Genomic DNA, 24,478 nt, shown 5'->3' with positions numbered 1-24,478 from the left:
AAGAAAGAAAGAAAGAAAGAAAGAAAGAAAGAAAGAAAGAAAGAAAGAAAGAAAGAAAGGCAACATCCCTGTACCAGGAGGTAAAGAGAGCCTTATCACCAGAGATGGGAAATTTAGAGCCCAGAAGGCTTGTTACTTTTCACTAATTTACTACCCAGCCCAAATTCTGATTGCAGCTCCCAGAGTTAAATTTTCTTTGTCTTGTCGATTCCACACAGACTTATTTGTCTCTTTGTCTAAAAAAGTATAAAAACTGCCTGTCTTGGTCATTTCTTTAGGTCTCAATTTCACTACTGGGCCTCCATGCACCCATAATGAAACTTTGTGTCTTTTTCTCCAATTAATCTGTCCCATGTAAATTTAATTCTTAATCCAGCTGGAAGACCTTGAAGGTAGAGAGTAATTTTTCCTTCCCTTCACCATTAAGTGGGGCTAGATCCAAATGGAATAAACAGGAAGAACTCAGGTCTGGCTGGTTTCTGCTAACAAGTTCATTACCCCCATTCCAATCAGTTAACCTGACTTCTGCATTCCTAAGGGCTCCCTCACAATACATGGGGCCCATCCGGTACAGTTTTCCAGAAATACGCAGGAGGCAGGATTTAAATGCCCATATGCTGCCAGCAATAAGTATCTCTGTTATCTGCCTATTGCCTCAGTGGGAATAGACTTAAATCTTGAGCCAGGTTTTCATGGACAGTATAATATAATATATATATATATATATATATATATATATATATATATATATAAAATATAAATATAAATTATATAAATATATACAATATATCCTTTTATAATCAAAATTTATTATATCATTTTTGTCTTACTTTGTTGGGGGCAGGTAGGATGGAGGTGAGCTTAAACACCATTTATAGAACTTATGTGCCAGAAAAAAAGTGCTAAGCATTTTTCCTACATTATCTCATTTGCTCATAAAATGGGTATCACCATCTCAATCTCACAAATGAGAACGTACAGACAACAGAAGCCCTAAGAAGTTAAATGTCTTCCCAGTTACATAGTTAGAAAGGCGGGGACAGAAGGAGGAGATTGTAGAATAGTGGGGATCTTCCTGGGGGGACAAGAACACTGCCTTTGCTGGTTTGGAGTCTCAGTCTAACTAAATGCCTCACTATGCTCTTTACAGGCACTTGCACACACAGACATTAATAGGATTATTGAGTTGGAGCTGTTTTCTACCTAGTTACTTGGAAAGCAATGGGAACAGCATCAGTACAAAGTTTTGAGCCCTGCATTGTTTCATTTCAAATACAAGCAGGGCCACCCTTCCTTTTGAATAACTCACCCACTGCCCCCAACCCTCTATCATTGTATTAGACATTTCCAAATGCATCCATATCCCACAGTAAATATTACTACAGGCAGGCTTTGATTTTGCACAATACTATATTAGCTGAAACTAATGTTGATATATGAGTTGAGTTAAAGTTCATAAATTGTTATCATGTTATGACGTTATGTTGGGGAGGCATTTAATTAAACATTTATTCACTTTGTGGTTTTCTTTTTTAATTTTAGAACCAATTTCTCCCCCATAGGCCATTGAAAAACACATACACACAGCGTCCATTGTCTCTAATGTGTTACCTGGTTCCATGTTTAAGAGACGGCTTTGCTCCATGTTTCACAATTCACAGACAGGAAGCTTGAGAATCTTGCCACTATCCACCTTAAATATCACAGTGTGGGCCCAGGGGTACAAAAATGTCAAACTAGAAAGATGACCCTCAAAAAGTATGCCCCTGAGTACTATGGGGACATCTCCATCTGAGGTCTTTGATCCACTACTAGGAAACTGTGACAATAGTTGGCTATGAAAAATACCCCCAAATGTCACGATGATGCTTGTGTTTCCAGCCCACTCAGTAGCTGAGATGCTTAGGCTTCTTGAACCCAGGAAATCCCCAAGGAGACAGCCTCTGTTGGGGTAGGGCTTAGAGCTGGTACCTCAGTCAGCTTACAGTTCAGCTGGAGCCCAGAGTCAGGATTCAGACCCTTATCTCTGCAGGTCCGCATGGGTTAACTGTACCTGGTGGCCTGCAGCTATCTGAAGGAAAATCCCATGTAACCAAGTGCCCTTCTGCTCAGGTGAAGGCCTCTGAGCTGCCACAGCCCCAGCTTCCCCCTCCTGCCATCGTGTCACATTACTGTCTGATACGCATGCCTATCCAATGTTTCAATTTCCCATAGGTGAACACCTGTCTCTCCAACTAGTCTAACACCTATAAAGGCAACAAGGACTAGTAGAGAGAGCCAAACATCAGACTCCAGCTGAGAAAAACTAACATAACTTCTAATTAACTTCTAACACAATCAGGAATAACTCCTACCTGACATGGATGAGTTAAAGCCTAAATTTTAAAAAAGCAATAAAATGCCAACCATAATACATGGTTCATAGCAGGGTCCAGAAAATGACAGCATAAAATGATCACCTACTAAGTATCCTGGGATTTCTTGTGTGGACTTTCTCCAAGCTGGACTCCAGACAGCTATCTCAATCAAACTTTGCACAACAGGGTAAAGAGAGCATACCACCCTGTTATATAAACAAGCAGAAGACAATGATGATGCAAATTTGCATTCCTGCATTCGGATGGTCTGCTCCTGAAATGAAAATGTGTGAGCAGAGAATCAAGACTTCCTGGAGGTGGGAATACCACAGTGGGCCCCGAAGACAAGCAGAGCATCCCCACCGCCAGCAGGGGACAGAAGCTGGAGCACTGACACACTGGGACCCAACAAACGAAGGAAGTCATCAATAACATAACAAAGATTTAGCCAAGCAATGCTCAGGAGTAAAGCTGTTTTAAAGTCAAAATACTGGCAACAAATCTAATCATCCCAAATAGGGAATTGACTAAATAAATTACAGTGCATATACCAATTAAGCATATCTACTCTATTTAAAATGATGATGATAGGGGTGCTAGGGTAGCTCAGTCAGTTAAACATCCAACTTTGGCTCAGGTCATGATCTCACAGCTCATAGATTTAAGCCCTGCATTGGGCTCTGTGCTAACAGCTCAGAGCCTAGAGCCTGCTTTGGATTCTGTGTCTGTCTCCCTCTCTCTGCCCCTCCCCTGCTCATGTTCATTCCTTTTCTCTCTCTCTCTCTCTCTCTCTCTCTCTCTCTCTCTCTCTCTCTCTCAAAAGTATATAAACATTAAAAAAAATAAAATGATAAAGAATTCTTGATAGCATTTTTTAAAAATCTTCCAGAGGTCTTTCAAGAGGGAAATAATCTATAAAATGCTTGTTGTCATGTAGTTTCTGCAAGAAAAAGTGAAAGTGACACACCAAAAAGATAAGAGTAGTTATTTATAGAAGATGTGACTATGTGAGATCTTTCTGACATTCTCATCAATGCTTCTACTTATAAAAAAAAAAAAAAATTCCAAGTGTACTACTTGTATAAAAAGGAGGGAAATGTCAGGGTGCCTGGGTGCCTCAGTCAGTTGAGCGCCCAACTTTGGCTTAGGTCATGATCTCATGGTTTGTGGGTTCAAGCCCCACGTCTGGCTTTGTGCTGACAGCTCAGAGCCTGGAGCCTGCTTCATATTCTGTGTCTCCCTCTCTCTCTGCCATCCCCATGCTCGCACTCTGCCTCTCTGTGTCTCTCAAAAAGTAAATGGACATTAAAAAAAAGGGGGGGGGGATGTTAGTTTGAGAGAGAAAAAGGAAGAAAGAAAAGGAGGAGGAGAAGGGGAAAGGGAAAGGAGGTCAGAAAGCAGGTCTGCATAAACATCTTCCCACCAAGCTGCTTCCCCTCTACAAACATTTCTGCTCTGCTTCCTTTAAAGCTTTGGCTGGGGAAAAACAACACTAGCCATGAGGCTGGTGAAAGATTGTAGATAAAAGGCTAGCAAAACATATACAAAGCATTAACAGAGTAAATATTTATAGATCAAAGTAAAATTTAAGAGTAATTTTAAGCCAAAAGTACTTTGCCTTTCCCATGTACTCTTCCTAAAAGCATAAAAGGACCCTAAAACTACCCAAAAGCTTTCAACCAAGTGGAATGATCCAGAGCAATATAGGAACATCATCTTCTTCAAAAAGCATCCCAAGACAAAATACCATTTACAGCAAATGGTATTAAGGAAATGATTTTGTAGAAAATTACTTTAAGTCCCAACCTGGGTCTGGTAAAAACCATGGTATAATATTGAAGCTCAGGTTGAATTTCTTCACTTCTACTTACCAAGGGGACAACTTACTTGATCTCTTTCCCCTCTGTTGCTTTATCAGGGATAGAAAAAAATTATAGTATCTCACAGGGTTTTCATTAGCACTAAATGAATTGGTATGTGTAAAATGTTTAGAACTATGGCCAACATATAGTAGGGTACTCCATAAATGAATGATTGATTATCCTCGTAGATGGTTATTATGGCCGCCAAGCATTCATTTCCCTTCCAAACACTATTCCGGAGTGGAATTGATCCTATACTCCCCTCCAAAGGTGGTCATTGACTGGTTTAAATCACAAAAAAATGATGATTGGCTCAGGAAAGGACACATGACCCATTCAGGCCAATGAGAGAGGAGCAATTCTGAGGCTTGAGAAGAGTCCCCAGAAGAAACCCTCTCTCACCTGCTAGACAATATAGTATATGGATGTGGAGCTGTAGCTGCCATAGCCATTTGGCTACCATAAGGAGAAGTCTGGGGCTGCCAGAAAGCCCCAGGCAGATAAGAGCTGAAAATGAAGCCATCACTAAAGAAAGCTCTTGATAATACCACTGGAATCCCTGGATCAGGCCCACCTGAGGCTAGCCTGCTGCTACACAATTCAGTTACATGAAGCAATAAACTGTTATTTAAGCCAATTTGGTCTGGCCTTCTGTAACTTGCACATAAAAAGCTCTAATTGATTCACTTTTCTGAGATGAATAATGCTTTGCATTTCTTTCTCTTTGCATGTTCTAGACATTCTCTACATTAGAATTTGATTGAGTCTCAGACCCTCTTTCTCTGAAAAAATGAAAGAAAATAAGCCTTCAATTACTGTCACCCTTTCTTACCTCAACTATTTCAACCCACCCCAATTTCTAAGGTACCTTCCAAAACCATGACTTGAAAAATGGTCCAGGTATTTAGACTAAGAAAAGCACAGAACTAAATCGAATGTGTAAAACTCTATGTTGTGTGTATATGTCTTTTAATGCAGTAACTACTCAAGAAGAGAAAACAAGAAATATGATTTGCAACAATATATTTAACCATTTTGATAAAATTGCACTATGAAATTGATGTCTCTGGGATTCTATGATGAGCTACTTGAAGGACAGGGCACGTTATCACACAACTTTAAAGCACCACAGCACCTAAGCCAGTGTTTCCCAACTAAGAGACACCAACCCTCACTTGCCCATGAAATGCCCATCCTTTAGGCTACACCCTGCTCAGACCACAACTGCAGCCATTTACTGAGCATCGACTGTCCACCAGGCACTTTGCCGGGCAATTCACACATGTTCTCTTAGATAATTTACCTCAAAGCACATCTGCATGGTAAATACTAAACTCCCATTCCTATTTATAGAGGAGGAAACAGGGCCAAATTGCCCCAGGGACACACAGGTAGTAAACGACAGCACTAAGATTAGAACCCTGACCTAATATGTAAAAGACACATTGACTGTGAAACACACATCACATGAGTATCAGGAGAAGAACAAAAGATCATGTGGTTGCAAGATGTAAAGGTCAAGGGTATTTGAGGTGAGAGGCAGTGTGATGTAGAGGAAAAACGACTCGAGCTCACATCACTCTGCTATGGTAGAGCTTCGTGACCTTAAATAAGAAAAAGAATCATTCATCTGTTTGTTCAACAAATGTTCGTTAAAGGTCTACTATGGTGCTTAATATTCAAGAAACAATAGTGAATAAAACAAACATGGTTCCCTTCTGCCTGTGGAACTTGCAATCCCATGAAGATCCTAGAAAGGGAAAGCCCTTTCGGGTTCACCCACTCCAATTCTCCCTTTGACAGTTGGAAAGACTGAGACCTGAGCAAGGGAAAGACTTGCTCAAAATTACACAATGAGTTGGTGAGTGGCAGAGCTGGATGAAAGCCCAGCTTTTCATATGACCTACTGCAAAGTTTCACAAGTGGGAAGAAGGTTAACTGGCTGCCCCCATCTCATAGGACTCCCCAAACAGCCGAGATGGAGTATGTGAAAGCAGCTGAAAGGTATAAAGATGTTCATGGCACACACAAGCACACACATACAAAGCACCTTATATGTACTCCAGTTAGAGATTGTTAAGTAAACTATGGCACATTCATATGATGAATGTTTTTGCTACTACAACAAGTAATGACAAATGTTAGTTTTGTTGGCTAAGTCTGGAGAATGGCCATGGGGTTTTGTGAAGCAGGGGGGCAGGCAAGTTGCATAATGAACATATAACATAATCCCATTTCTTGTTAGCTTTTTCATTTCAAGAAGAAAACAAAGATGTGTTTCATATATTCATATTTGAAGATAAAGAAATATGTGAAAAAATACACATCATTGGTTTTCTCAGGGGGTAGCACTAGGAGAGAGGAGTAATTCTTAACTTCTTTACATACAAACTTTACTTCTGATCATTCTTTTTTGAATAGGTAATATATTGGCATGGCTCAAAATTCAAAAGAGAGAAAACTATGTAAGGTAAGAAGTGTCATACTCATTCTCCAGAGGCTCTAAGTTCCCATGGACTGCCAGTTTCCTATGTATTTTTTAAGAGATATTTAATTCAAACACAGTGATCTCTGTATTAATGCAGGATACAAAACACTGCACCTTGCATTTGTTCACTTGACAACAAACACATCTTAGATATCATACTGTCTCAGTCGATTTGGGCTGCTTTAACACAATACCATAGACTTGGTGGCTTCAGTAACATTTATTTGTCACAGTTCTGGACGCTGGAAATCCAAGATCAGGGTGCAAGCACTGTCAGGTTCTTGATGAGGACCCTCTTCTTGGTTTGCAAATGGATGCCTCATATGATAGAGAACAGAGTCTCTTCTCCTAAGGGCACTAATCTCATCACAAGGGTTCTACCACCATGACCTAATTACCTCCTTAAAGGCCTCATCTCTCAATGCCATCACATTGGATATTAGGCTTTCAACATGCACATTTGAGGGCAGGGGGGATACAAATATTGAGTCCATACCACAGATCCCATTCATGCCAAACAAACTTTCTTTTCTACAGCTGGATTTATGTGACCAATGCCTTAGTCATGGTCATCTAAATTGCTTCCTAGTTTTGTCTCAATGACCAATGCTGAAAAGAGTAAATTTTTTAAATTACTGTTTTAAAATTACATCAGATTATGTCACTCTTCAGTCAAACTATGTCAAAAATCTTCAGTGGAACCTGGTTTCATTCAGAGCAAAAGTGAAAACCCTTCCAGTGGCCTGTATGACCCAGTGAGATCTGCACCTACCCCACCTCTCAGCTCTGGGAGCTTATTTTCTACCATCACCCCTGCCCTCTCCAGTGAGTGACAAAGGCCTCTGTGCTGTTCCTGAGAACTTTCTTCCATCTCCACTGCTCACTCCATCATAGTTCTGAGCAAACCTCACCTTCGCAAGGAGGCGCCCCAAAGTTTGCATAGTACACACACCCCAGGACCTCCTATCTCCTGTATCCACATGCCACCATGTTTCCACAGTATTTATCACCTTCTAACATATCACATAACTTTCTGGTTTGTCATGGTAGCTGTCATCTGAACAATGGCATATAGGACACACTTAATGGATATGAGTGAATCACACATAGGTGTGAGCATATTTTATTACACATCTTTTTAACAATTAAAGGATTTTAGAGTATAGAAAAAAGGAAAGACATACTGTATTTGGAGAAAAGAGCAGGGGAGTTAGAGATACAGTCACTGTTCAAAACAAGACCTTTACCTATAACCATAGGGCACATTGCATGTGATTTGTTTGAATCACCTTGCACACATCTCAGGCCATCCTCATTATAATCTGTGAGTTAAGTGAGTACAATTGTTACTTATTCCCTTGTGGGACTGAGGGACTTGGGCTCAGAGCAGTTCAGTGATCACACAGTGATCACACAGTGGGAGAGGGGAGAGTCCACAGCATGGATTCAAATACAGTCACCCTCGTTCTAGAACCATGCTTTTACCTACTAAGCTTCAACTAAGATTTCCATTCAGGTCAGTGGCCTCTTGAATGCATTTAGGATTCACTAGCATTTAGTGAAATCCTAGAAAGTCACTAATAAATCACTACAATACGAAATCTTTAGCTTTATTTTCACATGAGTACACAATGTCCAGAGAATCACGAGCCTGCTCCAGGCTGAGAAGTAACTCCCTGAAGGTCACACAGCAGAGTGCGATGCAGGTACCATTTGAATCCAGATATTTTTCAGTTTTGGGCTTACCCTTAAGTACCATATCACGCTGTCTGCACATGGGCCACAATGAAAAAAAATAAATAGGTGGGTCATGTGCTCATAAAGTCCAAAGAGCTCCCAGGAGGCTCTTTGTCCCCAAGGACTCACAGCAGCCACTCAAGCTGCCATGCATGATCTCTGGCAAGTTTTGACTTGTAAGGTTCTTTCAACAGGAAGCATTGCCAGCTCAGATCTTACCTTGATCGGTGCAGAGGCTGGGAACTCTTAAAGCCACGTCAACAGGCATGAGAGAGATAATACCATAGCCAGCCTCGAAATGTTATCTGAGAGGCAACAGATGGTCATCCTCCAGGCCATCAGAGTGCCTGAGTGACGGGCAGTGTCAGCACACACCAGGCCCAGGGGGACCGAGGGACTGTCGCTCTCCACATCTCCCAACAGGACAACGTAAATCATACATCCCTCTTGGGTAATGCATCCTTTCAGGGCAGAGGGCAGCCAACATTTAACATGTCATCAACCTAGAGCAGGCTCATGAGGCTCTTGATGCTGTTTGCTCTTGTGAAATAAAAATAAAGCATTAGGGCTACACTTCTATATGGGTGGTTGCCTAGGGTTTCACATACTTAGAAATGCCACAGCCCAGGAGTTGGGAGGCCTGTGTTAAGACAGTATCAATTATTTTCTGACAGCCACATGACATCTGAGTCTCAGTTTGTTCATCTGTAGAGTAAGCAGCTGGCCAAGGGCTGTGAATTTAGGCTCAGTTCCACTCTGAGCCCTGGCCCCGGTTGATCCCAGCGCCTAGGACCCACTGTTCTCCTGCTGCATCATCCCTCACTCTAGCCAGTGCTGAAGGCAATCTAAGCCCCTAATTAGGGTCTCAGAAAAAGCAGGGACACCAAACAAGGAATGCTTTAAAAACAATAGATGCTTGAACAAAAGCAATCAGGTGGTCCCTGTGGAGAAACATCTGAACTTTTTTTGTTACATTCATTTGTGATTTTTTACAAATGGTGGGGGGAGGGGGGTCACCATAATCATTCCATGTTTATAACCTTATCTGACCCTGTTCTGAAACCTAGAGGCTTCTGACCTCCTCCCTTCCTTCATTTGAGATCTTTTAAAACCTTTGTGCCCTTGGGGCACCTGGGTGGCTCAGTCAGTTAAGCGGCTGACTTCAGCTCAGGTCATGATCTCACAGTTTGTGGGTTCAAGCCCCACATCAGGCTCTGTGCTGACAGCTCAGAGCCTGGAGCCTGCTTTGGATTCTGTGTCTCCCTCTCTCTCTGCCCCTCTCCCACTTGCACTCTGTCTCTCTCAAAAATAAACATTAATTTTTTTTTAAATAAAATATAAAAAAATAAATAAAACCCCTGTGCCTTGGTCTCCTATTTTTAAAAGGGGAACAATTGCCCAGAGTTACCCCATAATGGTACATTTTTATAGGTGAGGAGATATAGATCACTCACCATAAGGTAAGAAGGGTGTGACAGGGTATTCTTTACAGCATTGTTTATAAATAGCGCAATAGGGAAAACAAGATAAACGTCCATCACCACAGGGTTCATTAACTTGATCATGAGCACATTCATTCTCTAGAATCCTAGGTGCCCTTAAAGTGAATACAGATCTGTACGTGCAGAATAGAACATTCTCCAGAACCCATTTCTAAATGAAAAAATCAAGATGCAGAGCAGTGCATAGTAGACTCCCACTTGTGTTTCTTTTAAAGAAATCTATATTCACATATGCTGATTTATACATGGAATATTTCCAGAAGGATAAACAAGAAACTGTTACCAGAGGTTGGCTCTGGGGATTAGACAAGGCGGCCTGAATGAGAGGGAACAAAGCCTCATTTCCATTCTATATACTCTTGTACTGTTTAATTTTTCTATTACTCACATGCAGAACTTCTATTTAAATAAACAAAAGGGCCACATCTATGTACCATATTGCTATCAATATTAATGATGGAAGATAATGAAAGATCATATTCTGTCAATACTAATTAGAGAGAACTCCCTCATTTCAAAGACTGTGGAGCACTGACTGTGCAATGACTATGGGCTAGCCATGTGGAGAGGCCTGGGGCTGGCTCCTTCCTTATTAGGGCATGGTAGTTACCAGCTCATACATTGGAGGGAAGTGGGGTAGACTTGAGGTGTGCCAAGCATCTACCACTGGGAAACTGTGGGGAAATCAGGTCACCTCCCTGAACCACTGTTTCTTTATCTGTGAAATGAGTATAAAGAGCCTGCTCCCCAGCCTCACTCCAAACTGCTGTGGTGAAGAACGAAGGAGATAAGGCAGGTGAAGTGCCCAGCCCTGGTTCTTAGCAAATGGCAATAAGCACAGGCCACCGCTATGACAGGTATCTTTCTCTATTTGAACTCTAGCTACTTGTTCTTCCAAAATCAGGAACCTCATAGTTTATGGTAATCCATACCCCTTCCTATCCAAACTTGCTCTCTGAATTCAGGAACAAAACAGATTTGGAGAGGAAGTATTATTCTCACTCTTAGGAAGCTTAGAAGAGAAATCTAAGCTAAGACTTGCAAGATAGGTTGGCAGGTTCAGTTGGAATGAGAGGGGAGACCTCCTTGCTGAGGAAGCAGTATGCATTAAGAGAATGCAGCACCAGGAGCCTGAAGAATGGCCAAGAGCCCAGTGTTGGTACCCTCATCCCATGAGACCAGTGACCCATCAGGGTAAGACTTCAAATGCTGTGAGGAGGACCTTCCAAAATATACTGATTCTGAAAGTTGAGGAGCAATGGAATTTCTTGACTAACAAAGCGTGATGAGGGCAGTGGCAGTGTGAATGGAAAAGGGAAGATGAAGCCTGAGAGAGCCCAGGATGTGGACTAGCTAGGGTTTGGATGTTTTGCTGGGGAAGGTGAGGAGGAAGCTGAAGACAAACTCCAGATTTCTAGTTAATGCAATAAATCTGAGTTTTCCATACTAGGTGGAGGGAACAGTGGGGGTACATGTGAATATAATGTTGCCAAACACAATCCACTCCTTCTGTTTTAACTTCCAAACCATCAGGAGATCTGAGCAAGCTTCTCTTTAATTCATCCCATAAATATTTATTGAGCACTTACTGTGCATCAAGTTCTATGCCATGAGCCAGAAAGGTAACAGTTAAGAAAATACAGCGATTCCGGGTGATGTATGGAATTGTTGAATCACTATACTGTACACCTGAAACTAACATAACACTGTATGTTAACTAACTGGAATTGAAACAAAATTTTTAAAAAGGGGGAAAAAAAACGAAAACCCAGTGCTTGATCTTATAGTCCTTAAAATCTACTGTGGACTCCAGGCAGGTTAACAATCACAATCGTGCTAGGACAGGAGAATTCACGGGAGATTGAGATTTCAAGTAGGGGCACCTTCTCCAAACTTGCGTGTTGGTGAAGCCTTAGGAAAGGACTTCAAAGCTGAGAAGAGAAACAGAAGGATTTAAGAGGACAAAGAGCGAGGAAAGAATATTCCAGAGCAGACAGCAAACATAGTGGTCAGCAGATGTGGAGGAGGCAAAGAGGCACGATTTGGGGGGATGGAGATGGGGCAGTGAGGAGTGAGAAGAAAGGAGGCCACAGTGGGACCAGGTCATGCTGGAAGGTGCTGGGACTTTGCATACAGGCATCAGTCTCTGGGCATTTTTCATGTACCAGCATGACCTAGTAAAGACCTTACCCTTGCAGCTCCAGTTTGTACACTCAGAAGGATTGCCTCTGGGCACATGGCCCTGGGAGATGCTCCACCATGTGCAGAAGCAATAGTCAGGCCAATGAATTGGAACCAAGTTTGGATTTGAAAACAACGACTTTGCTTTTGTATCAGATTTCTAACTAGGGATTTTTTTTTTAGCCCCATCAAAGTCATGTGCACTGAGTTCCTTCTTTCACTCCCTCTAAAAACAAAACAAAATAAAACAGTAATGCAAAATCCACGTGAAGGTGGGTATCTTGTTGTGACAAGGTGGGACATTCGTAAGTTACAGAACCTTTTCTACAGACTTCTCCCATCCCTTCCTTGGACAATAATAGCTCCCAAAATTCTTACAATCATTCTCTCACCCTCAAGACATAGAAAGTTAAGAGCTGGTTTTATTCCAAAGTTGGTTCTGATGCTTGAAAATATTTTGTAACTTGCCCAAGTTCATCTAGCATTTTGTGGGTCTACAGGCAGGACAGCTTGACTTACTCTCTTTTTCTACTTCTCTCTCCTACTCTCTTCCTTTCATTTTCTCTTCTCCTTCCCCACTCTCAGTTGCACATAATGGAGACTCACTTGTTTGCCTTTAACATGGAGGTGGGGGATAAAGTGCAAGGGAATTAATAAGGCTGGTCATGACCTGCAGGGGGAGCAGCAGGAGGAGCTGGAGCCTTCCACAGACAATGGCCTTGAATCCAAGGAGGCTGCAAAAATAGCAGAGCAGGAGGTGGTCCTCGCCCTCAGGTCTCTACCCTGCCATTGCTGTGACTCAGCTCTTTTAAGGGAATTTCACTCTCTCTCCTCCCCCTACCAACACTTCTCACAGCAGTGTTTTGCAAAATTTGATCCCTGGGACATTAAAGAGACATGACAATTAAGTGGAATTCATGACCCTGGTTGGGCTCCCGGGCTGGATAAAGAAGACACTATTCAGGAATACTGATGAGATTGGAAGAACGAATGAAGAGGAAAGAAGAGTACTTTATCAGTGTGAGAGCTCCTGAATCAGGGCACTCTACCATGGTTGTTTAAGAGAATAGCCTTCTTCTTAGGAAAACATTCTGAAGGTTCTAGGAATAAAGGGGCTTGATGTATACAAACTACTTTCAGTTCAGGGAAAAAAAAATTTTTTGTGCATCTTATATGTGGAAAGGGTGAGAGAGAGAGAAGCAAATGTGGTAAAATGTTTACAGCCAGTCAATCTGGGGAAAGGTACACAGAATTTCTTACAACTATTCTTGCAACTTTTCTTTAAGTTTGAAAACGTTTTTTTAAGAAATAAAGCTATGGGAAACAAATTAGTTTTTAAAGGAACAAAAACGTGGTCCTGGACCAGACAAACACATCAGAATCTCCCAGGGGGTGGTTTAAAATACCATACAGTTCCCAAGTCCCAACCCAGAGCCATGGAATCTGCAATTCCAGGGCTGAGCTCTGCGAACAGGCATGTCAAATAAGCTATCTCAGGTGACTCAGTATGCACTAAAAAGGGTAACTTACATCTGCTACATCAGGACCAGTCTGGGTTCCTCTCATATATTTCTTACATCAAAACTCTCAGTAAAGAGAAACTCCAATGGCTTTCCCCATCTTTTCACACCAGGCTCCATCACAAACTGCTACAAACCTATCAATTGACTACTTTGGGGTCAAATGTCTGGTCCAACGTCATTGACTAAGGACCAGGGTACCATTGTCCTCTTTAGGATACCTTTTTTGACCAAACTAGATTTATCCTTTAAAAGATGTGCTGACAGCTCAGAGCCTGGAGCCTGCTTTGGATTCTGTGCCTCCCTCTCTCACTGCCCCTCCCCCGCTCATGTTCTGTCTCTGTCTCTCTCAAAAATAAACCTTTTTTTCTTTTTTTAAGTTTAAAAAAATACAAAGATTAAAAAAAAGGTGATGAGGGGGCACCTGGCTGGCTCAGCTGGTGGAGCATGTGAGTCTTGATCTTGGGGTTATAAATTCAAGCCCCACATTGACTGTAGAAATTACTTAAAAATAATTTTTAAAATCTTTTAAAAAATGAAAAATAAATAAAAGGTGATGAGAAGAAAAGACCTGTTATTGACTCATCTAGTACAACTTTAATAATGACCCACAGGGCAAAGCCTTTTTCAACAGATGCCATATGTTTCCTTTTGCAAAAAGAATATTGGCTTGGTTGGTGGGGGGTGGGAGGGAGGGGAAAGTGGGTGGTGGGCATTGAGGGGGGCACCTGTTGGGATGAGCACTGGGTGTTGTATGAAAACCAATTTGACAATAAGTTATATATAAAAAAATTAAAATTAAAATAAAATAAAATACAAATAAATTTTAAAAAAAAGAATATTGGCTCTGGAAACTGCAGGTAATAGGGAAGAGGTTTTAACCAATCTAATTGTAACCTTTGAAAAGCAGAAACCTGAGAAGTCTATACAACTTTAGAGCAAATATTTTCCCCAAGTACCAATGATTTTATTCTGTATTCATTGACCATGTTATGCATTTGAGTGCATGAAGTACAAAGTGGCCAACAAGCTTATCAAGGCTTCGTGAACATCCAGCTTTCCAATGAGGAAATACTACCTGGATGATGCCATTTGGCTTTAGGAACTATTTTCTTTCTTTCTTTCTTTCTTTTTTTTTTTTTTTAAGCTTATTTATTTTGAGAGGGGGGTGGAGGAAAGAGAGAAAGGAAAGAGAGAGAATCCCAAGCAGGCTCCGCACTGTCAGTGCAGAGCCCAATAGGGGGCTCAAACTCACAAACCATGAGATCATGACCTGAGCTGAAATCAAGAGTCAGATTCTTAACTGACTGAGCCACCCAGGCACCCCTCAGAACTATATTCTTGAAATACTATATTGCTGGCTTAAATCAAGAGGTTGGTTTAAACCCCAGGAGGCAACAGGTCAAGAAGGAGAGATGAGAAGACCATCCTAATTCCTTTGTTTCCTCTCCCACCGAAACTCACACCCATTCCTGCCCATCTAATCCACCAGCCAGTCATGTAAATTCTATTTATGAAACAAATTGCCAAGGCAACTGCTTTTCTCCAATTTCACTGTCACCAGCCAATTCCAAATGACCATTCTTTCTCCCTCAACCATATGTCTCCTGCTTCTATTCTTTCCACACATACAGCAACTACATTTTTTTTTAACTTTTTATTTTAAATAATGCCAAACCAACAGAACAACATCTACTTCTGGCCACAATGGAGTAACTGGAACTAGATTTACTCTCCCACATGAAACAACTGAAAAACCAAACAAAATATATGAAACAAAGGTTTTCAAGACCCTGGGCATGACGTGATGAAAGTCAGTGATACCTTAGAGATGGGAAACAGTTGAGGGAAGTCCCACAGTTGCCCCAGCTCACTCCCTTTCTAAACTTTCCAGGCCATGACATGAGAAGGAACAACCCAGCAAACTTCTCACCTCCAGTTGAGAAAACAGATCAGAGAGTGCTTTAAGTCCATAGTGGCTAGAGGTCACAAGAGACACCAGAGAGAAAGAGGTACACAGAGAGAGCCCCAGAGCTCTACACAGCATCCCGCTTGACTGTTCGGGAGAGTACTGATCATGGCAGGCAAGTGAGAAAGCTATTCGAGGCTGGGGGAAGAACTACCAACCAGAAAGGATTCAATTGAACAATAGCTGTCATTCACTCGGCATCAGCATAACTAGTGCCTGCCCACCCCACCAATCAGGCTGGGAAACATCATAATTCATGGGGCATTGGTAAAATAAAAAGAAGGGTCTTACCTTAGTAGAGACCTATAATTAGCACTAGACTAGATGCTGCCCTGGTCCTAACAACTCTTAAAAGCTCTAAAAGGATTAAACTATTTCCAAGTAACAGCATCCCAGAGCCAAGCTCAAGACATTTCCTATAGGAAAAGAAAACTATCCAGCACCCAAAAAGTTAAAACTCACAATGTCTGGCATCCAATAACAAATTACCAGGCATGCAAACAAGCAGGAAAATGAGACTCATACAGAGGAGAAAGAACAATCAGTTGAAAATCGTGCAGAATGGACAAACACATTAGAATTAACAAAGATGAAGACAGCTACTATAACTATGGTCTATATACTCAGAGTTAAGTTGAGTCAGAGAATGTATTTTTAAGACTCAAATCGAACTTCTAGATTTGAAAACTATATATGAAAATTATGCTGGATGGGATTAGGAGCAGATTAGAAAAAATGAATACTTCTTCTGGATAATCATATTTGTCTGTAGATATTTCTTTTTTCCTCTATTCTTTCTCCACAGTCCTTCCCTTTCTAAAAAAAGTAATCAAGACATATTTTTAAAATTCATTGTCTTAAACAAATGAGTGCAAAGAAGTCAAAAGAGGCTAATGGATTCCCTCAAAGTTTCATAACTATTTAATAATAGGATCCAAACTAGAATCAAGGAATACTGGCATTCAGAGATATTTCCCTGTTATATAAAAGTGCTTCTTCTTAGGATTAGTTATGTAATAATAAAGCAGTAATGAAATATTTTGATACAAATTATTAGATAAAACAGTTCAGGTATTGCTCTTAGAAATGGACCTCAATTAACACCAGATGAAGCTGTTAAAGATCTAAGAAACTGTGTGCTAAAATTAAAACATAATGATCATCCAAAAGGGCTGTTAGAACTATTTTTCCTCCTGAAATCTTTAAAAGAAGGATATTTTTTATTCCAATTTTGAGGAATAGTTTAGGCAAAATCATGCTTATGGGCACATTGTTTCTGCTTTGTTGTTAAAGAGAAATAAAAATTATATTTTCTAATATTATTTATTTATTTATTTATTTATTTATTTATTTATTTAAAGAGAGTGCGCGCACATGCAAGCACAAGTTGGGGAAGGGCAGAGAGAGAGAGGGAGACACAGAATCCGAAGCAGGCTCCAGGCTCTGAGCTGTCAGCACAGAGCCCAATTCGGGGCTCAAACAACAAACTGTGAGATCATGACCTGAGCCAAAGTTGGACACTTAACTGACTGAGCCACCCAGGTGCCCCTGGAATATTATTTTATACGGCAACTTTTATCATGATAATTTCTGGCAATTTCAAAAAGACACTTTTAAAAAATCTTCATTATAATTCTCCACCCTTCCAGGCGCCTGGGTGGCTCAGTCACTTAAGCATCCAACTTTGGCTCCAGTCACGATCTTGAGTTTGTGTGTTTGAGCCCCGTATCGGGCTCTGTGCTGACAGCTCTGAGCCTGGAGCCTGCTTGGGATCCTGTGTCTCCCTCTCTCTTTGCTCCTCCCTGACTCGTTCTCTCTCTTTCAAAAATAAACAAACATAAAAAAAATAAAATAAAAAGAATTCTCCACACTTCCATATGGTTTGTTCTAACAAAGAGTTAATACTAATGATTTTGGAAAGATATAAAATCATGTGTGAAAAAAAGGGGGAGAGATTAAAAATTCTGGAAAAAATATTAGTAAAACAGAAGACACAGTAATAGTAATCATACGAAATGGAAATACACAAAGTAAAAAGCTGGGAAAAATGAAAAGAGCATCAGTGGACTATGAGACAGCTTCAGAGACCTAAAATACATGTAATTGGAGCTCCAAAGAAGGGGGGGGGGTGTCACAGAAAGAAAAGACTATTTGAAAAAAATGGATGAAAACTTTCCAAACTTGTTAAAAATGATAAACCCAGAGACATGAGAAGCTAGAAAACCCCAAACAGGAGAAATATGAAGAAAACATCATAATCTAATTGTTCAATATCAGTGACATGGGGGTGGTTGGGGGCAGGGAGAAGTAGCTATTGAAAGAAAAAGCCATTAGGCACAGAGCAAGGATAAGAATAATAGCAGATTTCTCCTCATTGAAAAACATGCAAGATGAGAAGCAGTGGAATTTCATCTTTAAAGTATTGAAAGAAAGAGGAAAAAAAAGCTGTCAACCTAGAATCCTACAATAAAGACTTTTTCAGACATACAAAAGCTGAAGGGATTCATTACCAGCAGATCCACACTTCAAGAATTATGTTGAAGAAGTTCTGCCAGCAGAAGAGAAGAGACCCAGATGGTCATCTGGAGCTCACAAAGGAGTGAATAACACTGGGGGGGGGGGGCCGGCGGAAGGCCGGGGGGGGCATGTTTTCTGATGTAAATCTCTTTAAGAGGTGACTGTTTAAACAAAAATAATGACATGGTAATATGGGGTTTATAACATATTAGAAGTACAAATGTATGACAGTAATAGCACAAAAGGCTGGAAGGGGAAGAAACACAAGTACACTATCCAAGGTTCTTACACCATACATGAAGTATCAAGTGATATAATACCTCAAAGTGGAGTGCAATGAGCTAAACGTGTATACTATAAATTCTAAAGCAAACACTAAAAAAGAACACATACACAAACACACATACAGTTATAGCTAATAAGCCAACAAAGAAGTTCATTTAAAAAAAAAAAAGAAAATACTGGTCCGGGACCACACAATGTGCTCGATTGCCACAGCTCTTTAATGTGCAACCTCTTCCTCAGTCCTTCTTTGTCTTTCATGACCTTGACATTTTTGAAGACTACAGGCCAGTTGGGTTGTCTTTGTTGTTTACTTTTGTTTGGTTGTAGAATGTCCCTCAGTTTGTGGTTCTCTGATAAAAACAATGTTCTTTTACTGTAAGTCAGATCACAACGGGGCCCTACTTAAATGGCTCCCATGGCTTCCCCACCCCTTGCACTTAGATCAAGCACGTTGTTACAGAGCCTTTCCTGATGTGGCCTCAGCCTTCCCTCCACTTTTATCTCCCATCACACTTACCCTGCCATGCTCCAACCACATGCTGTTTCTTTCTTTCTTTCCTTCTTTCCTTCCTTCCAGCTTGTTCTCACCTCAGGGTTGTTTCCTATGCTCTTCCCTCTTGTCCTTCCTAGCTCAGTTCCTAACCACCACCCCAGAGGCACCTTCCCTAATCACCACTTCAAAGCAGCCCTGCCCCATAACCAGCCCCTGCCACTTCCGTTTCGTTCCTTCAGAGCACTTACCACCATCAGAAAGCATCTTGTTCGCTTGCTTTCTACCGAAATGAAAGCCTTGGCCAGAGAGTTCTCAGCACCTACAATGGTACCAGGCACACAGAAGGCCTTCAGTACATATTTCTGGAAAAAAAAATGAATGAAGAAGGGACAGGGGGAGCCAAGAAAGAGAAAGAAAAAAAGAGGAAAGAAATACACTTTGGAAGAAAGGAGATCCCAGTGACATAACCAATATCTGTTGAAAGGCTTCCAAACGCTGAGGCCTCTCCTAAGCACTGTACATGTACCAACTCATTCATGGGACAGTCAGAATCTGAAGTCACTGAACTTCTGAGACCCCAGACCCTCCACCAGTCGTATGAGGAAGTCCTCTAACTGCAGCCTCAGAGAGACATAAGGAGGGATGCTCAGGCTCCCTAAAGCGATCTCCACAGTGGGTGAAAACCATGTAGAACAACAGAGACCCATCCTGAGTGGCCAGAATGAAGGTGTGAGGGGATTGGGAGCCGCCTCTTGTGCCTAGCTCTCCTTCCTGGGAGGGACTCTGAGAGCTCCAAAGACCCCATTTTTTTACCACAAGATTTTGCCTCCTAAACTGAAAAATGTCAAAATGCAGAGAGAGAAAATGAAGGAGCAGCACAGAGATGCAGAGATGAGATCTGGGGAAAGAGTTCGGCTGATTTTCAAGTACCTGGTTCCAGGCCATTCCAGAAGTCCAGCTTCCCTCCTGCCCTTGGTGCCATGAAACACACTGTAGCCTCTAAGAGTCCTTTTCACTGAAGCTAGCTCTGGCTGGTTTCTGTTTCTGCAGAATGTCTGTTGATTTCAGAGAGCTGCCTTCAATTACTTGGAGGGGACCTCTCCCCCTTCAGGGTCTTGGTGGGAGGCAGAGAGCACACCCTCTACAGACTGGGAAATGTCAGTCATTCACTTTTCCAGTGTACCTTGCAGCTGGGAGGGTTAAACACGTGACCCAGGTTCACCAATTATATGTGCATATGCAGTGAAACAAGGCCCTAGAGAATCCATTTTAGCTGGAGTGGTGACACCTTCCACTCCATCATCCCTGTGGCAGCAGCATAAGCCTGGTATCTATGCCAGACTGGGGCTGGGTCATCACACAGACTGCTGTTGTGACGGACACCTGACCTCCCTTGTCACTGCCCTTTATCTTGTGCCTGGGCTGTAGCTTTGCTGACATTTCTGTGACCCACCTGACATGCTTTCAATAAATTCCTCTTCTGCTCAAGTCAGCGAATTGGTTTCCATTATCTGCAACTGAGAATTCCAATGAATCCAGTTACTTTCCACAAGAGTCGTAATTCAAGGAGCTCAGTCTTGCCTGAGTTTTCTTTAAGTGTATATTGGGCTAGCCTTCTCTCCAGCCGCTAATTAATACTGTCTACTGAGCCCACAAAGGGAGAGCAAGCCCTGAGGTGGAAAGTCTCCTGCTGCATCTTATATTTTGGTGCACAATTACACGTTGCATAATCTGCTGCTGGCCCATGTCCCACTTTTGTGTGAATTAGGAAAAGGCTTGGCCATCAGCTGGGGACACCTTGTGCAGGGGATAACCTGCATAGCATGTGCAAAGGCCCTGGTGGCACATCTCTTCACAGCCCTGCTGAGCTGCGGCTGGCTGGACTGGAGGGGAGAATGCGCTAAGCACTTGTTTACAAATGGACAGATTCTCCATTTGGTTTGGGCTCAGTAGGGAAATCAACTTGGAAGGCATGGGCTTCACAGAAGCTTGTAAGATGAATGAAGCACAAAATGGTTTGCAAGCTGGAATCCAAGGGTGGGTTTCCAGGGGAGTCTTAAAACATCCTGAATTTTATATAAAATGTGTGGGGACATACATTCTTTGTAGAGAAAGTCTAATTATCAGCTTGTCTAAGTGTTCTGTGACCTACCTACCATACACACACATAAATTATAACTCTAAAACCACTGGTATGACCTGATCTTTCATTTTACAAATAAAAAAAGGAAATAAAACAGAAATGTTCAGAAAGGTCACAGAACTCATTAGTGGTCAAGTCAGAATGAAAATCCAGGTCCACAGCTTAAATAACAGAAATCTCTCTTTAGGTAGCATTTAGGTAGCATTCACATGGTCATGCCAACGAGGTGTCTTCAGTAAGAGAATTCCACCTGGTCTGGAATGTACCAGAAGTGGCAGGAACCATGAGCAGTGCTGGTGTTCCAGACACCAGGCTCCCAGTGACCCAGTCACCTTGCCCACCCCAACCTGGCCTAGAACAGGCCTGCCTTGGTGGTAGGGCACATCAAGGGCCACCAGGGATAAATCGTGCCCCACTACTGTTCCCCCGACTCTCCTGTTCACACACTTGCATGTACCTACACCCAGGGGCCAGAGACACAGGAAACCTGTCGGCTGGAAAGTCACAAGTCACCCAGCTAGTGCTTTAAAGCAAGGAAAAATGTTTTTAATTTTTTTTTTAATCTTAAACCCACACAGATATATTTGGCCCTCATATTACCATCAAGGCCATGTGTGGGTGGGACAACCTCGTACATTCACATTCACCTTTCTCAGACAAGGCCTTCCTTTCTTGGGTGCCTATGATATTCATTTATCAGCTTAAAAATATTGGGAACAGGGCTCCCAAACAGCAACCCCCAATGGCTTGTTTCTAGAGTTTACCGATTCCTTTTTCACAAAATCGTAGGAATTACCAACAAACACGACTAACTGCTAACATATGGGCCAGATACTGTACTAAGTACCTGACATACATATTATAATTTCATCTTCACACTAAGGATAAATACTATTACTATCCCTATTTTATAGATACAGAAGTAAAGCCAAAGAGGTAACTTGGCTAAAGTCACAAAACCAGGAAGAGGCAAAGCAAGGATTTATATCCAGGTCTCGTGGACTCCAGAGTCTCAGCTCTTAGCTGCTCTGCTATGTTAGGCTAAATTGCCTGTCAGGAGAGGGGGTGCTGGTTGGGGTTTGTGAGAATCCTTGACTTTCTCCAGGGCTCTTCATCAAAAGTTCTAAACACAAAATGGAAGGATGCCTTCCTTAAGTCCTAGGTCTTCCAGTGAAAATAGGGCTTCAGAGAGTCTTCAACTATTGGCCCTGAAGAACTTCAGAGGTTTCTTCTAATCTTCTTATATTACAGGTGAGGACATAAAGAATCAGAGGGAATAAGTGACATGTGTGGGACACACAACTAGCAGGTGGTCCCTTGACCTGCCAAACCAGTGCCCCAGAGTGGGAGACATTTTATCCACTGTTGTATGGGGGGGGGGGAGGGGGGTGATTTTAGGGGCACACAGACAAAGCTTTAACTAATGTGGATTCTCAGGGCAGCTGGGTGGCTCAGTCAGTTGAATGTCTGACTTTGGCTCAGGTCATGATCTCATGGTTCATAAGTTAGAGCCCCACCTCAGGCTCTGCACTGCCCTCTCTCCATCAAAGTAAATGATGAATGAGTGAATGAATGAATGAATGAATGCAGTGAGTTCTCTTACTGAGAAAAATATCCCTAGACTCCTCTGTTAGTCCTGATTAAGGAGACTCTGTCCATTCAGTGTGTGAATATGTCTGCAACAGTTCTTCAACACTTGTTAAACTCCCTTTTTACAGAGAGAGGGGCCTTTGGTGGGAAACAGTATAAGAATCAGCAAGAATGTGGCAACATTGTTGTATTTGGTTTTTTTATAGGTTACCCTATAATTATGCTAGGTGATACAAGTTTTCCATTTATACTTTAATTTAAAGTTTCCATTTAAATATATGTATCTAGGTTAAAGAAAAATTAAGTCAATTTAAGGAAAACATTAAATGAATATTGGCCGCTTGCTATGATGCAAAGTAACCTTGAAAATTTCAATGAAAGTGCACGTTACTTCATCATCACTTTTTAAGCAAATGACAATAACTACAATTTTAAAGCAGAGGAGGACTCTAATCATGGTGTGTTCACGGGACCAGAAATCACGCTACGTTGGGCTTCAGCTCCATACTCTGACTTCCTGTCTTTATAACCCCGCCCTCATCACTCACGGGCCCTCAGGGAAACTATTAGGCCACCTTGGGAGGAGTTTCGAGGACAGGGACGGAGCTGTTTATAGCAACGAAAGAGGTGTGCCGCCCCCTGGTGGACAGCTTGGAAAGCTGGGTCGCCAGCTTTAGTGTGTATGCGCATAGGCAGGCCTGACACTCAATTGTTATGCGGTCCTTTCCTGTGTATTATACGTAAGCACACATGTAAACATAGATCTGTAACTGTCTTTGAATTTCACTTCAGGACAGTAAAAGGGGTTTTATGTCTGCTATGACTGAGAACTACTGTCCTAGAAAACTAAGACTTGCTCCCTACTTTGAGGGCTTACTTAACAGCCAAGGCTGAGGAGCCCCTAAGGCAGATTTCATTGTACCAAGTGTTATTCCCTCGCCTAACCAAATGCTCTCTGGTCTTCTGTCCAAATCCTGCCTCCCACGAGGCCCAGGCCTCCCTCCCTCCAGCTCACAGCTCTCGCCCTCCTCTGCAATCAGCACACACTTCTCTGGAGCCTCTTCATCCAGGATCACTGTAAACACTCCCTTTTCCAGAGTACCAGGACTTGAACTAGATCCACCACAATGGACTTTGTACAAGTTACCTAACCAATCAGAGCCTGGTTCCCCAGCTATTAAAAATACCCCTTGGTGCTGCTCTTGAGATTCCACTAGACGATTCACATGAAGCACTTAGCATGATCCTGGCAGGGAGTAGATGCTCAGCGATGTCAGGGGATGGTGGGGATAACCGACAGCATCCCTTCCACCAACCCCTTTCCCCCAGTTTTATTTCAAGACGTGTCAGTAAATGTATACTGACTGATAAAAACAGTGTCAGGATTTGCAGATAGAACTTACACATTCACCATGCTGACACAGTATCTGCTCTTGCCATCCAATTCAGCTAAAAGATTTTCAAATTAGAGAAAGCAACAAATGAATAAATAAGAAGGCATGGGGTGCCCTCTAGTGGCATAGGAGGAAAAGTGCATTCTGGAAATGGAAAACAGAGAAAGATTTAGCATAATTATTAAGAAGAAGGACAAGTGTTAAACTGAACCACGCAGTAATGCCTGAAAGATACAAGTGGGAACTTACTCTCTCCTCAGTGGACCATTATGGATAACTTTATTATCTGACTTTACCCCACATGAAGTGGTTCACTCAAGGTCAGGTCATTAGTCAAGCGTAGAGCTGGAAATTTAAACCAAAGATGCCAACCACAAATCTGGAAATCTCTCCCCTATAGGGGGGCAACCGCTCCAGAGTCAGAGCCAAAACTCAGGCAT

The 24,478-nt window shown here is 41.9% G+C and overlaps 1 long non-coding RNA gene across 1 annotated transcript; it reads right to left on the bottom strand.

Annotated features, from left to right (window-relative positions):
- Nucleotides 1-18,617: 18,617 nt before the first annotated feature.
- On the bottom strand, nt 18,618-20,170 carry LOC121041134 (uncharacterized). The gene is made up of 3 exons (XR_005795586.1): nt 19,842-20,170; nt 19,160-19,230; nt 18,618-18,768 (listed from the first exon to the last, which is right to left on the bottom strand). It is a non-coding gene; the product is annotated as an uncharacterized LOC121041134 (long non-coding RNA).
- Between the last annotated feature and the right edge of the window lie 4,308 nt (nt 20,171-24,478).

The sequence above is a fragment of the Herpailurus yagouaroundi genome, unplaced genomic scaffold (assembly GCF_014898765.1).
Source record: "Herpailurus yagouaroundi ecotype Mexico unplaced genomic scaffold, PumYag 29, whole genome shotgun sequence".
NCBI classification, from domain to species: domain Eukaryota; kingdom Metazoa; phylum Chordata; class Mammalia; order Carnivora; family Felidae; genus Herpailurus; species Herpailurus yagouaroundi.
This window is presented reverse-complemented; position numbering and strand designations above follow the sequence as displayed.